We start from the raw sequence: 18835 nt of genomic DNA on the forward strand, positions 1-18835 counted from the left end.
GTTGACTGTCCCTTAAGTCATCATAAATGATTGTCAGATGGTAGGTGCCAAGGCTGTGGGCACTCCACAGGGGGGTGATTTTAGGTGAAGTAATTAGCCACCAGCTGCCTGCGGGCTGCCTCACCCCATGCCCTTTCCCCTCCCATGCACAGCGGCCGTGCATGTGGTTGGGGATGTGTGGGCACCACCATGTCCACGGGCAGGCCCCGGCGTGTTGCAACGTTGTGCAGCACACATGCTGCCACTATGATCCTGCACACTACTGGGGGAGCGTATAACAGCTGCCCGTCAGAACGGTCAAGGGAGCGAAAGCGTGACTTGAGCACTCCGAATGTGCGCTCACTATGCCCCGGGTTGCAATGTGGGCTGTGTTGTATCTTACCTCGGGTGGCGTGGTAGGGTTCCGAATTGGCGTCATCATGTGGGTGCTCAGAGGGTAGGCACTGTCCCCTGGGGAGGTGGTGATGGGTATCATTAGTGGGGTTGTGACATTGCTCTGTATCTTACATGCATGCATGTGCTGTGGCATTTATACTCACTGAGCAGCTATGTATCGCCATGCCGACCAGCTTCTAGGTCCCAGATTAGGGTTGACATTCTGTAAATGAAACTGTCGTGGGTGGACCCTGGATAGTTGGCATATACTGAGGTGATGATTCCCTTGGCATCACATACTACCTGCACTTTGATAGAATGCCAGTGCTTGCGGTTTCTGTAGATGTGCTCTGATGCCCGGGGGGAACGTAGAGCCACATGGGTGCAATCAATGGCACCTAGCACTTTGGGGAATTGTGCCACCCCGTAAAAATCCTGGACGGCAGCCTGCCTTTCTGCAGGTGTTCTGGGCAGGTATATGTGCCTGCGGACTGATGGGCGTGCAGTCATGATGGCCAAGACCTGGTGTAGGCAGCGTGACTGCGTTGCCTGTGACACCCCCCCACTATAGCAGTTGTCCGCTGAAATGATCCAGTGGCCAAGAAGTGCAGTACATTGAGGACCTTATGCAGGGGGCTGAGTGCTTAGGAGCACCGGGTGGGTGATGTGAGGTCTTCCTCCCACTCACTGACCAGGTCGAGTATCATGTGAGGTGTAAACCTGTACCTCCCATACACCTGGTCATCAGGCATCCCAAAAAGTCTGGTTCTGGGTGTAAAAATTCTGGGCCTGATTATCCTCCTCCTCCTCCTGCGGTATCCCACGACCACTGCTCCTAGGAACGGTATATTCATCCTGGCTTCTGAGCTTGTTTGTTGCTTGCGCACACTTTTATGCTGCGTGGGTCCACGTATGCCTGCTTTCTGCTGGCGTACATGTTTCCGGATTAGCGTGTCTTTTTTGGCGCATGCGTTAGCCCCGTTCGATTCCTTGAATACGTGTTTTGAACGTGTGTATGGGCGTTCTGCGCATTTGCCTCCTGTACTTCCCCTGTGACATTTTCACAAGTTGTTCCCCATTCCGCGTGTCACGCCCCCTGTTCCTCCTACTTTTGTTGTGTGCGCCGTGCTATGTGCGATTTCGCTGTGCGCGTAGCACACGCTGTTTGGAGACGTGTGTGCCAGCGTGCACCACGCAGAATTTTGGCGCACATCCTGGGATTTCTATGCGCACGGACTTCCATGAATCGCTGTGCGCAGGTTTCGCTGCGATTTTCGCACTGTCACTGTGATTCGCACGCTTTCGCACGCTTGCACCGAAAATTTCAGTGCACATTAATTCCATGAATCGGCCTAATAATTGCTTCTTTGTGCTTTTCCAAAATGTGCTATTCCAAAATCGCAAAACCTCATACTAGTTGCCTTAAAAAGCAAAGCACACTATCATCCCCGGGTCATGGGTAACAACAAAATGGCAAACATATACAGAACAGAACTAATTATGATGTTTAGAAGCACATACTCTACAAATCCTTTCATTTTTGTATTCTACTTTATTTAACCCTGATAATATTGACATTCCATTCAGTGATGGCTTGATGTGTTTCCATTCCTCCCCACCATGTCAAATACACATTGTCCTTTCTTCCATTTATGACATAAGAAAAATGTAAATATATGCAATAAGAACATGTCAGTGGTCCAGATATGTATGTTTCCCGATTGCAACCATATCGGACAGAATGTGGTCCTTTAACTTAAGGCTGGTGTGGATTAGCTCCTATCCCTTCAAATTAGCTCCTTAACTCATTCATCAGATTTGGTCACTACCTTTTCAACCCAGCAGATATTGGTGCAACTAAAAGGCTTCGGCAATTCACCGAGCAAACCTCGAGCAAACTTGCAGAGACACTATTTTGTGACACAAAATAGTGTCTTTTGTCATGGCTCAGATTGTAGGCAAATCAACTGATTTGTTCCCACTCACTTGCCCTGTCAGGTGCCTGCAGGAATGTATGGATAGCCAGAGCATGGGCCACTCTACAACATCCATTAGAGATTTAGGGTACAGCTACCCTCACTGAGGGTTCTGTTCTGGAGGTGGTGGTGCAGGTCCCGGGAACCCCGGTGTTGCATCTTGCAGAATGCAGAGAGAGCAGAGGTGCTTGGGCACGGTGAGAGGCATACAATATTGAAGCTTGCTTATGCCCAAATCAGCAATGGTCAGTTTGGTCACACTGCTGGTGGGTGCAGGGAAAGAGGGGTCACTGGAAGCAGGCCTGTGTGCATTAGGACTGGGCATGCCATTCTACTCTGTCATGTGTTTGTGCTGTGTTGAGTAGGTCCCAAAGAGAAACTCTTCCTTGGTGTACCCCGTTTCATGGGGACATATATATATATATATATATATATATATATATATATATATATATATATTTAATTGAATTGATATTTTATTTCTAAAGCGCTCGTAAGATTTTGAAGATGACTGTGCCATCCAATTACTTCTTGGATTCCTCTATAGAAACCTAAAGTGACTCCAGGTCACTTAAAAGGCGGCACTGTCTTGGGTTAAGTAAAGATGTCCCAGGAACTGCATGACACTTGAAAAGGGACCCTGTGCCTACCGTTAGACCTTTGTGAGCAGAGAAAGGTGCAGAAGACTCGGTTTCTTTATCCTTCTGAGATATCTGCTTGGGGAACATCATGCTCGTTCATGGTGGCAGGCCACACAGCACATCTGTTGCATCCTCTCCCTGCATTGTCACCATACCCTAACACACTCCCACATTGATTAAGGACTTGTTCAACAGCAACTCTATTGCATGCATAACTGTGATGTCCTCCTGCATTAAGTCAAATATTGCCTGCCAGTCCTCCGCTATAATATTAACCAACTCTGGCATACGAACTCCCTGTGCTATGCCTGCCTTCCCCCCACTCCGCCTCCGACCATCTCCTTTAGTGGTTATGTTAACCCTTCTGTTGTTTTCTGCTCTTATGCCTCCTCCACCTCCACCATTTGTGGCAGTGCAAAATCCAAAATCTGCACTACCTTTGCTCCTCTTCCTGACGCATGCAACTATGACACTAGCACCTCAGACAAAATGTTTTTGTCACTGCCTATTGTCCATATATTAGGTAGAAGTGTCCACACTGCTGCAGCAGAAGCCCCCATATCCACAATAGTGCAGGGGACCCCAATGCACCATGTCTTGGGGGGCCGCATCAAGCTTCAGAAAGAAATAATGTATTTAGAAGTCAAAGCGCCTACACACCCATCCATTCATGACTAAGCAAGCTTGATCTGTGTTATTAAGTGGCTAGACTGGCATGTTGGTTCAGCCAGTGTAACCATTTCTTACTGTAGCATGACATGTTTTACTGGGCTTCTTTGATAAAGCAAGCATGACATGTCTTATTATGTGGCTAGACTGGCATTTTAATGCAGCCAATCTAGCTACTAATTACTGTGGAATGGCTTTTTTTCAGGTCATCTATGATAAAGTAAGCATTTGACCCTTACGGTCCTTTAATTAAGGTAACACATTGTACGATAGATGGGATGCAGAATAACTCTTACACCAATAAGAAGACTGACTACAACGGAAAGCAACGGACGTCACACAGCATAGTCTCAAAGCATTTCACAAAAGACTGTACTTTTATTTATATATAAGGTTTCCTGTTTTAGGGGGTTATTTTTTATTTACTTCTGGGGGGGGGGGGTTTCCGGTGTTTTAAAAAATTGTAGGGGTTTGTGTTTATCAGTGTTTCCCCGTTTGTTCCCTTCAAAAAATCATGGATAACAGTTTTTTCAATTTTAAACACGCAAATATTCTTGTATTGTTTCATCGCGTGCATAAGTAGGGTGAGGTCTCTCAGAGCAAGATGTTTTGAACACCTTCTGGAGAATAAAGATGAATGTGTTAATCCAGTAATATCGAACATTTCTATATGTCAAAATTATTGTAAATAATGCAATCATTTTTCAGGAACTCTTTGGCCATACTTGCACCTTGTCTTCCCATGTAGACTTTGATTTGTGAAAAAGACCTGTCCACATTGTAGAGACTTCTATTTTTAGCAGATAAGGCATAGTGTGATAAAAGGATTTGCCCTGGAACACTCACTTTGGTGGAGATGAGGATTATTTTGGCTGTTCTACATTGCCACAGGAGGTTGGGCGGTGACAGTGACACCAACAATGTGGCCTAACGTGAGCTTCATGCATGGAAGCCTCACACTGATTTTCTTTTAAAGCTGAAAGGCAGTTGACACTTGCAGCTCTCCTCCAGATAGATACACATACAGAGGGTCTGTGGCCACAAACAGACACTGAAAAATCCATGTTAAACCATTTGTTGGAAATACAAATATTTATCATTGGTCAAGGGCTATTTTGAGTAATTCTAGCCAATTGTAAGACATGACTTGGCACCAAAATGTGTTGACAATGCCTCAAAATAGCTCTGACCACGTACAACTACAAATATTTTTTTTGTATATAAAAACCAATGTAACATTGAATGGCCAGTGTTTTGAACAAGGTCAGGGGACAGAAGGGGAAGCAACAGGAGAAAGCAAACAAGCATACATGGGGTGGAGTAGGGCCCTTTTCCTATTGTCTGACAAGCCCCCTCTCCAGCCACTCCTTCACCCAAACTTCCTCTCATCCATGCTCACACTAAGGCACAACTGTGATGAGGGGAAACAGTGTGTTTCCATTTAACCCTAGGAGGCACTTTTTCTTCCGGGGGGGGGTGTTTTCCGGTGTTTATCAGATTTCACTGAAAACAGGAAAGCCTATTTATATAGCACACACTTGTTATATATGAGGTCATACTACGTGACACGCTAAGAAAACCTATGCAGGATTGTGATAGGACTATGGGAGTATCTAAGTATACTTTCTATAAGGGATTTGATTGTGATTGGGTCTCTATAGTCAGGTGGGCAACTAATGCCCTCCCTTAGTGCAAGTTATCTGCAACAGTTATTATAAACACAATACATCATTGGCTCTCAAACCATAAGGCCCTTCGTTATATGTCCCTCTACAATTGGTTGGCACGCTTGTATCTTTCCGGAACATTTGATTCTCTAGCAGCACATATGCTTGTACCCCAGGTGCTGGTGAGAGGACTTGAGTGACCACCCCACCCAATTAGCCCAACATTTCTCATCACTCATGCCTTCTGCCATTCAGATTGCCTTTGAACTTGGCCTTGCAGTCGCTTCTCTTATCTGTGAGTATAAGGGAGCGTGAGTATGTTCTTATCAAGGTTCAGGTGTACATGCCCACTTCTATGTCCGTCCTTTTTATAGCATTTAATTGTCTTGAATAAAGAAATGTGGCACTCATGGTGTTCTCTCTTTGAAACTTAACAAGGAATGCCTTGGTGTCTCACATTCATTGTTCTTCAAGGACTGATAACCAGTTTTGGCTGCCTTAGCCTTTGACACCAGGCCAAGCAGCTATCCTTTGGTCCATCTTCGAGCCTCGGCTTATTTCTTTGCTGCGACACACACAGAGCTATCAATCCTCCTTTCTCCACGAGTTGAGCTTACTAAAATTGTGACATTGAATGTTCAGTTCTACATACATATATATTGGTGGCACCGTCTGCAGTCTATTCACTACATATAGCCAGCCTTCACGATTACTTCAGTTACAGCATCTGTATAGTTATAAAACAGCTTGCATGTTCTACAGTGCTTCTGTACAATCTTCATTCCGCAAATGAACCTTTTCTCAATTCTTTAATTCACCATCAGATTCTATATGGTCTATGCATTCTCTTCTTTGGTCATCCTTCTCAGTGTGTCACACTCATTTCTTGTGACGTCACCATCCTCTCCTTTTCACATCTTCACACCTTTTCAGGGACCTCCCTCAGGAGACCATCATCTCTTCGGGGATACATCACACAAGGTTTTCTCAGTGTGTACCTTGTCTCAAAGGCTTTTCAAGTAATAGGCACCATTACTGGTGTTGCACATGTCGCAATTTCCGGTTTCCAACATATAGGCAGAATTGGGGCGGGGCTTCCTGCAGAGGCATTCAGCTGGTCCTCTACAGCATGATAGGTGTTTTTAATGGCTATACTGGCCTTTTTGGATTCCCGTCTAGATTTTTATTACAATGGCATAGCATTTGTTTGGACGTCTATGATAACATGATGAATGCCATTATGTGGCTAGACTGTCATTTTGGTTGAGGCAGTTTGGACATGTTTTCTTGTTGTGACATGGCATTTTGAATGGCAAAGCCAAATGTTGTATGTTTACATGGAGATGCTGACAGAGCCAGCCTGGACATTTTTTTCTTATAATATCATTACTGTCATTATGTGCAAAGCAAACATAAGTATGTTCATATATAGGAACATAGGCATAAATCGGGGAATAGTGAGCGTGAACATGTTTTTATATTGGCATATATTATCTCCAAAGGCATCATGAAAATGCACTGGGAAAGTTTCCTGTTTGTTAAAACCTTACTCAAGGCATTCACGTTATGTCTCGCATGAACATAAGCTCCAATATGTTGACAATGACCATTGACGTTTTGTGGGCCCTGTTGGGCATCTCGCGCTTACCAAACTCTGGCCATCTCCTCTGCCATGTTTAATCACGTGTGCCTCCCTCACAACATTCATTCCATTTCCTTCGTTTTCGTTCATTCAGTCTGGACTCAAAGGCAGAATTCAATTTTTGGTCTGGCATATGTGAGGAGTTGCTGCTTTAATGCTTCAGTACCTAGCCTAGGGTAGGTGGGAGCACTTTATGGAGTAAATGTCACTCTGTATATATCCTTAATATTATCTTTTGTTTGTTTTACTTGTATTTATTTCCAGTTATCATGCTTTCACTTGTAACGTAAGATATCCTAATGCCAAGAAGCACAAGTGCGGACTTCTGGCATCTTTAACATTAATTGCATGTACTTTGATTATAAAAATACTAAAAGTTTCCTTGAGGAGGCTTTATGCAATATGGGTGCAGACCGCATATTGAAGTTGTGTATCTTTATCAGGACATCCAGCAGTACAATCTATAATATTTGGTCTCTAACACTATCGAGTCATTAATCCTATAAATTGCTGTGTTTTAGCAATGGAAAGGAAAACGATGTGCCATTATTTTTGCAGTTCGCAAAAGTTCCATCAATTATGCATTGAATTTTGTAGAGAAGAACTCATTCTTAGTGTATTATTGCAAAGAACTGCTAATATCTGTCTGATGTTCGGCTCGATCGAGAACCTTATTTTATTTCATTTCGGTTAATTTTTTAATGCAGAGATCCGGCTCAAGAACAACGGGATGTTGTGCAAGGTGTGGGAAGCAAGAGGCTGGCTAGCATCATTTGACAGTACTGCACGTTGCAGTTGGTGAGTCACTCTATGCGTCCATTGAGATTGGACACCTTGTTCTGGTGTTGGTGAAAAAAAACATATTTTACACAAGTTGCAACAAATCATTCCTCAGGGCATTAGAAGACCATTCAATTAAAATAATTAATGTGACTCGAAATCTTTTGAGTCTTGGGGCTCATTACGAGTTTGCGGGTATCCCAAACTGCCCCTACTGTTATTGGCCCCCGATATTCCAGTATTAGCGGGATATTCCAGGAGCCAGCAAGGGAGGGAAATACCCATTCCATTGAGTTCCATAGGACTCCATCAAGGTAATTGCAGCATTTTTTGCCGGTGGGGCCCGATTTACCAGCGAGTCAGGCCTGGAGGTAGATCCATGCACCCCACTGGCAAACTTGTGTTTACCTTGTACGGTAAACATGCTGGTGCCGGAATTACAAGCGATTTTTGCCATAGCAGGGAAACTGTAATGAGGCCCTTTGTCTTGAGTAATCACCAGTTGCCGAATTGTAACAATATTTGCGAAAAATGCACAAATAATTTTGTCAATATGGTGAAATCTATTATGTTAACAATGATGATTTACACACAATGAGCAAATGATTGCAAATTTCCATTAACGATGGTCTACGTGCTGTAGAAAATAATTACAATACATTTTCAAGTTTAATTGATAACGTGGTTGTTGTATTATGCAGTGTCTTTATTCCACATCATTGTTCACTTCACCCGTAAACTGCAGTTAGAAAAATGTTGTTTTTATTTATTGTGATTTAGTTTATGCACACCATTCAATAATAATTAAAAGAATTAACTGTGAAAATACATAGAATACAACACTAAGATAAATACAATCAGTTCAAACAAGACTTTTCTTCTAACAAACGCTAAAACAGCAATCAATAGTGCAATATGACAAGAAGCAAACATTCTAAACCAAAATGTATCTAGTTGCAAATCAGAAATGTGTGATACACATATAAAGCCTCACTGGCGATAATACAACACATTCAATGATCAGATGCTTGATGGCTTCTTGTCAGTTATACAAACCCAACCAACTCTATCTTTTCTTAAAACCCCAGTTCTGGCACCACTGACTTTCTTAGTTAGGAATAAGTTCAAACATAGCCAAATAAAATCTTGCCTAAAAGCACCAGAGGTGTGACAATGCAGATAAGGTGAGATCACAATAAAAGTTTTCACATCTAGTCCGGAGTGGTAAAATAGCCGGTGTTTCGTTCAGTTGTGCTTTATTTCAACAATTTGCCATAAAAGCCATCCCATAAAATACACAGTAATAACAAAATGTAAAACCATCAATAGTGGCTACAAGAACAATTGATTAATTAATACATGTCACTAGGAAAACCTTTGAGTCATACTGCAAAAGATGTTCTAGATCTCTGCCAGCATGAATATTCATTAATCATAATAAGATCTGTATAGAGTTCAAGAGTGTAAAAAGTGCATTAAGTGCTAGCACAAGAAAGGAAGTCCCATATAGTCATAAAGTGCAGTGCATGAAGTAGATAGAATTTAAGCCATGCGTGTTATTTAAAATGACCTTCACTACTCTTAGTCTTCACACGATCTAGCAGAAGCACTTACAGGGTAGGCATACCACATGTGTGCACTAGCAATACTGTATTGCCCTCGTCAGCCCCCTTTCATCAATGGGCAGAGAAACCAATGCATACAATATAGGGTAACATAAGCTTAAAATGGCCAACGAAACCAACACATACAATACACAATAAAATAACTTTTAGAATCATCAGTGATACCAATAAAAACCATTGATTCGAGTAATGCATTGCACTAGGGAACTCATTAGAGCATGCTATACAAAGTGTTCCAGCACTCAGCTGAGTGAATGTGCATAAATCATAGCAAGAACTTTAAAAGGTGCAAGTGTGCAGGACATGCGTTCAGTGCTAAAACAACAGAAAAAGTCTCACATAATCGAGTGCAGTGCATGGAATGAATCAAGATTTTAATAATAGGTATTAACCTACGTTGTCATTCGTGGGCCTCAGTCTTCGTGGAGATCTAGCAGTTTCACAAGCAGGGAAACCATGTCTCATGTGTGCTCTGCCAGTTCTGCAAGTCCCTCACTAACCGCCTTGGGTTAAAGGACATAGTTAGATCTTCGTCTCTATGCCCGCAATAAGTACCAGCCCATGGCAATATTTGCAAGGCTATCTTTAACCCCTAGACATAGGAGCATAGCCTCAGCAGTTGCTTTAAGGAACCTGTTCTCAAGTCACCATGCTATGGACAGAACAGGACAAAGTGAACCATGTCCTCAATTGCATGAGGGCAGAATGGACACGTAGGAGTAACATTAGGATTCCACATGCTCTTTGCAGCAGCCACACGGAGAATGCCCATGCAGGCTTTAATAAACAAAGATCACTTTTGTCCTGGATACATTTGGTCCAGATAATCTTTGGAGTCTGCTTTAACAACCAATATCTTAGAAACTGGTTGGAGTGGGCCAACCCCACACAGATCCTCACCCCCTTATACCATTGAGAGCATTAGCAATGTGGGTTTTAGAACCACTACCAATAGTGTTTGGGTTAATCCAATAATCAACAGGCCCAAGGGTTTTGAATTCCTTCTTTAGAGGCAGGAACCATCGTAGTTGCATTGCTCCTTCCTGGGACATCGCATCCCTCACAACCTGTCTATACTTGAATAAATATTCATTGGTCCAAACCCTTGTTCAATAATACAGTGGCATAGCCTTACAAACTGTTTCGATGGACTGTAGGTTTAGTTCAAGATTTACAAGTAAATTAGGCGCACACGTGGCTGAACCCAAAAGGTTCTTCAGAAATGTATTTTCTATCACCGCCAAGGGTACACTATTAGTCCAGCAGCAAAGCTCAGCACCATAAAGGGTGGCCTGCATGGCCCGGACTTTATAAGCCTCAAAGGCAACCCTCACTGCACCATGCTCTCTAGTACATTTTGCTAGGGTTGCACTTTATCAGCCAAATGTCAGCTCACTTTAGCTAGCTGCTCATTCCAAGAGCCATTCGTTTTCATTTGCATACCTAGATAAACATAGGCAGAAACTTGTTTTATCGGGCCATCCACTAGGGCCAGATTGATTCTAAGGTATTTGTTTACCTTATAGAACCATTGCTTTTGTCTTTTGAGTATTGATGGACAGACCATTCATATGACAAAAGCCTGCAAAGATGTCCAGCTGGCAACACAGTCCCATTGGTGTCAATGAGAGCAGGACAGCATCATCAGCAAACATGAGGATTGGGATCTTATCAAAGGCAAGCGAGGGAGCATCTGACGAGGTATTCAGAAGAGCATTAATTACCCCTTTAATGAACACGCCAAACAATAAGGGAGCCAACATACAACCTTGGCAGACCTCCATTTCTATCTTGACTGTGTGAGACATAGCACCATAAACTTGGCAGTGGACTTTAGCACCTTTACCCATGTTCAGTGATTTAACAGCGTTTAGCAATTCTTTACGGGTGCCCATCTCCAGCGAATAGCCTATAAACTTGTTCATGGAACTGTGTCAAATGCCGACTTTAGGTCAATAAAGACCGCATAGATGGACATGTTCCTTAGGGAGATAGATTTATTGCATAGCAGGCGTAGCCTTAAGCACTGGTCCACTGTGCTCACTCCCTTTTGGAAACCCATCTGGAGGTGGCTCAGGACTCCGGCATCCTTTCAACCAATGCCTCAAGGTGCCTCAGGATAAACCTTGCAAAAACTTTTCCCTGTATCAAAAAAAGGAGATAGGGTTATCATTTGCCCGGCAATTGCTGTCTCCCTTCTTGAAAATGGGTACTATGACTGCCTGTGTACAGGATGACAGTGCCCCTATTCCAGGTCAGGGCTACGTTGAAGAGGCATATTAAGTATGGCACCCAGACAAAGGGTTCATCATCAAAGAACCCACCTGGATCATATTCAGGCCTGGGGCCTTGCTTTTATTTGGCTCTCAAGGGCAAGCCTAACTTCCCCCTCCCCCAAAATCAAAGGGGAATCTGTTTTCCCTGTGACAGGCCTGCTAGAATTTCCAGTGACAAATGTTCATTCCTCCTCATATAGGTCCTGGAGGTGTTTCAACCGTACAGCTTCTGGTATAGACCCTTGCTGATCGTTACACACCATTGGTCGACCATACCCACGATCTCCCAGTACCTTGTCATGTTTCCATTGTTTATTGCCTGGAGGAGAGATTCCCATAAATCCTCCTCGTATCCTTGTTTTTTGGCCTTAATGATCGCATTATATTTTCTCCTTGCATCTTGTAAAGCCACTACCCCTTCAACGGCATCAGCGTTTGCCTGCCCGTTGCTCATCAGCAGTCACCATCGTGCAGTGGGTTTCTATGAATGAACCTTGGGGGTCTTCTTTGTCTTAGTGAAGAGCCCTGCCAAAGTCTTAACCATGTCAACATGGGCCTCCAAGCTAGCATCTTTTTGGTCTTCTTACATGCCAAAGAAGCTCACGAGTATTGGTAAGATATAATTGTAGATCTCTTATCGTTTTTTGCCACTTCAGTGCGCATCTACAGTGCCCACTGATGATTAAGCCAGTTGCAGACCTATCGTCCCACGACTCCATAACCCCCAATAGCATTTGGCAAACCATTAAGATTAGGGGGTAATGATCACTCTCGGCCCGGGGTTGGACCATAAAAAACAAAAATAAGCATCCAAGCCTCTAGATTCAAGCTCACAGTCTATCTGACTAGAACGGTTGGCACATTGAAACGTTTTATTTTCTGGTGAATCACTTGGGGGACCTGCCATTAAAAGTAATCAGGGTAGCATACATCATTAGACCTGCCACTTCCTCAGAATCCTTCTACCTCCGTCTCGGTCAGACTGCCACTAGCTCCCCTATGCCCCATACTCTGTCCTTTTCTTCTAGTATGTCAACCATAATCTCTACAGGCTAATATTGTAGATTGAAATAACCCATAGCTATGATATGTGAGGAGTCTCCATATTTGAGCCTCCAGCCACCAACCCGATCTTGCAAATGTGCAAAGAGGCAGGTCCCTCCATGTGCTGCTTTGTGGTTATAGATATTAATTAATGCCATATTCTTTCCATCAAGGCAGGTCACATGGAGTAAAAATAAATGCAGTGGGACTGTTTCAACAACCTGAATATCCCTATAGACAGATATATCAACCCAAAAGAGTAAACCCCACTTGGTCTACCACTTTAATCCCTGTGCTGCAGGGACAGAAAAAGACACATATCACTGCATATCTGGGGCGGCCAATGCCCATGTTTCCTGGAAAGGGATAATCGTGTGCTTGGATATGAAATGCACCCATCCAAGGACCTCTTGAAACCTGCTATTTTCAAAGATAGTACCTGCACCTCCAGACTCTGTATCACCACCCCAGGCATTCTCAACTCATCTGGGATTAGGACAGGTTGAACCTGATCAGATAGTAATTTACAAACCAAGGTCGGGTGCAGACCACATCAATCAATCTCACACAGTATTGAATCATCTCTTCCCGTAGTGGCAACTTTTGTCACGGGTATGAAGGTTGCGTAAATAGGTCTTTGCAGGACCATTGGGGCAGGTAAGGGATGCAATGGGCCCAAAGGTAGATGTTGAGGTTCTCCAGAGCTAGTGAAATAACAGCCTGACTCCTCCCTACCCTGAGGAATAGACGAGGGAGTACTCTGGACCAACATTCCCTCAACTAGCGGCCCCAATCTCCCACTATTACCTGTGCCTCAGATCCCCTTTCTCCCTTTACTGGGGGACATAGCCAGCTCTAACACTGGATTAGAAAAAGTGATTGCTATTTCCAACTCCAATGATGGGAGGGACATATGCTTCATAGCCAAGAGGGCCACCAATAGGCTATCAGATGGCAAGTGGACTTCAATGTAATCCCTGTCAGTAGAGCCTACCACCGACTGGCAAGCAATGCTGTCCTCTCTAATAATGGAGTAACAACCCCTCTTTGCTGCTCTGAGCCAGTGGATCACCTTATTTGTTAGGTGGTCCTTTAATTGTCCCTGCTAGGTTGTCGATTTAGGGACATTAAGCAAGTTCAAACAGGGTATATTCCTTTCACCTTGCTCCTCTACTTGTTTTCCCATGTTATGCCCTCAAATGCATTAGGTTTCTGCTCCCACTAGCATATGAATCCAACAATAATTTCTAACTTAGATGTGCCTTGCATTTTATATTACAAGTCAAACTTAGCTGTGCCTCGCATTTCATTCAGATGTCGAATTTAGCAGTGCCTTGCCTAGCAGTGCTTTTTGCATGTTGCTCATGACTTTACATCAGCTATGTTCTTGTGCAGATTGTCTGTGCCCTTTGCTTGATTTAAATACCACTCTGTAACCTGTTGGCCCAGTGACTGCTGGATACCTCTGTACTTGTTCTACTCCACTTGCTGCTCCTCTCTCTACTCACCCATGGGGCTTTCTGTTTCCCCTATCTTCTCCAACTGCTTCTCCAACAACTATCGTTCCCTTCTCACTAGATCTGGTAGGAAGAGGTTTAAAAAGGATATCTTGGCCACCAACCCAGGTCTCCCCATTGCTGATACCTATGCCAGCGCTTCCTCCAGACAGACCCTCACTGACATCCTCTTTGTCGTTCCTTCTCCAGATCTATGGACTCTTCATATGATCTCTGAGCTCTGTCCTCTCTCCTCCTCTCGCATTAATAGTGGCACCCGCTGGGAAGCCCTTATGGCCCCCTTCAACCCTCTAGGGTTATCATTAATGTCTATCTAAATGGCACCATCATGGTCCAAGGCCTGCAGACCAATCTCCTCCTCTTTGATAGGCGCTTCTCTAGAATAATCAATGTCCTTTCATATCCTGCTGTCCCTCCCCTCCCCCTTGGCTACCTTACCCTCTCTTCCCTCCTCTTCTGCCCCACCTCAGGCTCATTTCTCACCTCCGCAGGGCATACCTCTGATTTGTACCCCTCCCCGGAAGGCCTTTTGAGGTTGGCAACCTTCTCCATCTTGCCACTCCCAGTTCTCACTCTGCTGGCAAACACTCCTCTGACACCTCTTGGAAGAACTCGACCTTGATGTCCTTGGTCTCACAGAGACATGGTTCACGGCCAGCTCTGTCACAAGCTTTGACACTCTCCTCCCTGATGGCTACAAGATCCTATCTGCAACCAGAACCACCCAGTCCGGAGAGGGGGTGTAGCCCTGATCCTTCCTGAATGGATTCCTGCCTCTGTCATTTCCACACAGATATACTCCTCTTTCAAATGCCTTGTCTGCAGGCTTTCTGTCTCTCCTTGCCACTCTCTTTCTGTGGCCACTCACTACCGGCCCCCAGGTCAGATCACCTCATTTCTCTCTGTGTGGGGGGACCGCTCCTCCTCCCTTCTGACCTCAACCACTCAACTCCTCCTTTTAGGTGACCTCAATATCAATCTAGACTCTCCTTGTCCCTCTTCTGTACTCTTTGTGACCATGTGTGATTCCCTCTCCCTTTCTATCCGCCCCTCGGGCCTGACTCACGCTTAATGCCACACACTTGATGTCTTGATCTCCTCTGATCTCCCCCTCTCCATCCCTCTGATCACTCCTACCTCCTGGAACAATAACTCCCTCCTCTCCTCCCATATCTCCCTCCCTACCCCCCAGGCCAAGCCAACCCCAAAACTGCCACCTACCTTCTCGGACATCTGGCCCATGAAGCGTGTTTCAGTTGAGGCTTTTGCCACCACCCCCCCTCCACCTCTGGCTGACTCACATCCTGACACAGCCCTGTCTATGATCTACTCTTCCATTTCCGATACTCTTGATTCTCTTGCCCCAGTCATAAAGATCCATTTGAAGCCCAAAGCCAAGTGCAATTCTTGGTATGACTCTGTCCTAGCTACACTTAAACAGAAGTGTAGGGTGGCAGAGAGGAAATGGAGGACTTCTTGTTTATCCTCTGACAAACTGGCCAGTTGCCTGCTACAAAGGCAATACCAACTATCTGTCCACACTAAGAAGACACCCCATATCCAAGCCCCTGTATCTGCGGCATCTAACAACTCAGCCAAACTCTTTAAAATCTGCAAGGAGCTGGCCAACCCTGCTGCAGTCTCTACTTCTCCCGTCTCCTCCCAGGCCCTTTGCACGACCCTTGCCTCTCACTTCATCTCAAAAACCCAGGGCATCCTGTCCACGCTCTAGTCCCCTCCCGCACTTCTCCCCTCTGCTTCTGTGAACTCTGGTCCTCCTACAGCTACCCCCACCGTCTTTCTCATCATTTCCTCTTTTCTCCCCTGACAAGGTCTCTAGATAAGTCTGATCTATGAATGTCTCATAAAAACAGGTTCCTCCCTGTTCTTCCAAAACCATCAAGGACCACATTGATACCCTCGCCCCTGCCCTGGCTGATATCTGCAACCACTCCTTTGCCTCAGGAGCCTTCCCTTCCCCTCTGAAGCACTCTCTTGTGCACTCTCTTCTCAAAAAACCCACAGCTGACCCTTTTTGCCCGCCTAACTATCGCCCAATATCCCATCACTCCTTTTCTTGGAAAACACTTTGAAAAGCTGGCCATCTCTCAGTTTAACCTTCGCTCCCATTCTGTTGGTTGTCTCCATGACCATCAGTCTGGCTGTAGAGCTGCCAGAAGCACTGAAACTGCTCTCCTGAACATCTGTGAAGATCTGCTATCCAACCTTGACTCTAACATCCCTTCTGTCCTCATCCTACTCGATCTCTCTTCTTCCTTTGACACGGTCAACCATAAAATCCTGCTCACCCGTCTCCTTGACAACCTGGGTATCACTGATCAGGCTCTGGCCTGGCTGACCTCTTTCCCCGCTGACTGACCATCCCAGGTCCAACATGGGTCCTTCCTTTCATCTATCTCCCTTTCTACTTGCAGTGTTCTGCAGGGGTCTATCCTCTCACCCTGGCTTTTCAACCAATACCTGGCGACTCTCGCCCACCGCATTGCCATTTTCTGCTCCAACTTTTAGCGCTATGCTGATGACAATCAACTCATTTTCAGGCTTCCCTCTGCCACCTCTTCACCTTCTCTCATCTCAGACTGCCTATCTCTTCCATTCATGAGTGGTGTGCCGCCAACAATCCCTGCCTGAATGCCAGCAAGACGGAGATCCTCCTCATCGGCACATCTTCACCCTCTTCCTTTCCTGTCACTGTCTGGCTGGCCTCACTTTTCTGCTCTGCCCACATCTCTGATATCTCTAAAAAAGTCAAACTTCCTACTGCACCTTCTCAGAGGTATTCTGCCCTTCCACTCCTTCCGCCAGAAGCTCACTCTATGCTGTATTATTGCAACAGCCTCTTTCTAAATCTACCTTCTACTCTTTGCAACTTAACCAGAACAGAACTGCGAGACTTGTGAAAGGAAGCGCCCCCAATTTCAGCACGATCCTCCCCGCAATGAGAGACAATAAGAGACTCTCCCGTAATGGGAATAAGGCCAAGACAGAGTGCGGGTGAGCGTAAGTGGGAGTTTATCCAAAGAATAGGGCATGCAAAGAACTCTGCAACCTCCGAGAGTGCTCTGTCTGACAATAGCAAAGACAGGCGTATTTCTAATACAAAAAACGTCATCAGAACCTACACACTATAGGGGGCACAAGTTAATTGGGATTGGGTGGCGTCGACTAACTATAGGTGTTGCTGCAGCGTGGTTGGTCTTGGCGTGAGGACGTCACTGGTCAGCCTCGTGGGTTGGGTTGGGCCTGGCAGGCCCGCTTGAGGTCATCCGAGCGGTGTTGGTATGCTGGGGCAGCCTGTGACAAAGATGAATACCTTTCCTGACTCGTTTGCCCTAGGCCATGCACACTGCAGTTATTCAAGAAACGACATTTAAGTTCATCAATAAATCGCTCAGCAGTTTATCTGATAAAATAAATGCAACACATGAGGAATGCACCTCGTGAGAGGTCTGGTGGTTGTCGGTTGGGGTGAGATTTACCTGTGTCCTATTGACCGGTATTTTAGGTCGAGGGGCTGGGCTCTGGGGCCTGAGCCGAATGATACATGTCTGTCTGCTGCGTTAGAAGTTATTATATAAATGGGTCTCTGTGTCTTGTCCCAGCGTTGGGGGTCGTCTTTGCACGGGGTCATGATTCTTGGGGTGGTCTAGGGGGATTGTGGGATTTACGAGAGGGTGCTGGTAGATCTGTGGATTCAAACGTGGGTTTATTACCGTGCTGTAAATAACACAGGTGGCGGGCTGTGGCCTTGGGTGCGGTACCGGGGCCTCTGACTCTCTGAAGCGGCTCCAGCTTGGTTGGGGGAGGTGAGGGAGCGCGGCACATGCCTTAGCTTCTTCATCTGGCAGGCTTCGTAGGGTGGGAGGGAGAATGGCCTTGCATATATTCACAAAGGTTTTTTCCTCGTGCGTTGCTGACTTTTGAATGCAGAACTTTTATAATGTTTTGCCTTATTTTGATCTTATTTAAACACACATCTATATTTCAATTTCGTTACACATTTCTTTAATACATTCGGTCCGAGTACCTTTTCATTACATGGTATTATATCTACTACAGTGTTTAAGTATTTATATACAGTCGACGGTACATGAGGTAGAACTATATTATGGACCACAGAGATTGACGGTTGCCACTATGGGTGACTTAAGAAGACATATAGGGGTTCATGTGTCTACATATGACTTAAAGACACTTTCTCTGTGATCTAGCAGCATTAGTACAGTCACAATGTGAAGTCATATAAACATTTCACTTTTATGGCTAATTCATAGTTTGCAGATTCTGTTTAAGAAGAGTAGTTCACTAATACCACTACTTGAATTCATTTCTGCGTCGCCCTGGCCTCGCGGACCAGGTCACACGGGGTGCAGTATTACATTGTGGATAACAGACTGTTACAGTGTTAATATCTGGTGTTAGCTCGTACCCAACTTTCTCATGGGAACGCGCTCGCAGCGGAGCTGCCATGGTGCTGCGGCGGCAGAGATGCATGAAAGGCCCTCCAAAGGTGGGGGCCGTGCTACAGTGCGCTGAACTCACGCCATCTTTGCTAGACAAGATGGCTTCTAGGCCTAACTGAATTTTGGTATATGCAGGGAA

Source organism: Ambystoma mexicanum, chromosome 7q, assembly GCF_040938575.1.
Source record: "Ambystoma mexicanum isolate Mex_15411 chromosome 7q, UKY_AmexF1_1, whole genome shotgun sequence".
In the NCBI taxonomy this organism is placed as follows: domain Eukaryota; kingdom Metazoa; phylum Chordata; class Amphibia; order Caudata; family Ambystomatidae; genus Ambystoma; species Ambystoma mexicanum.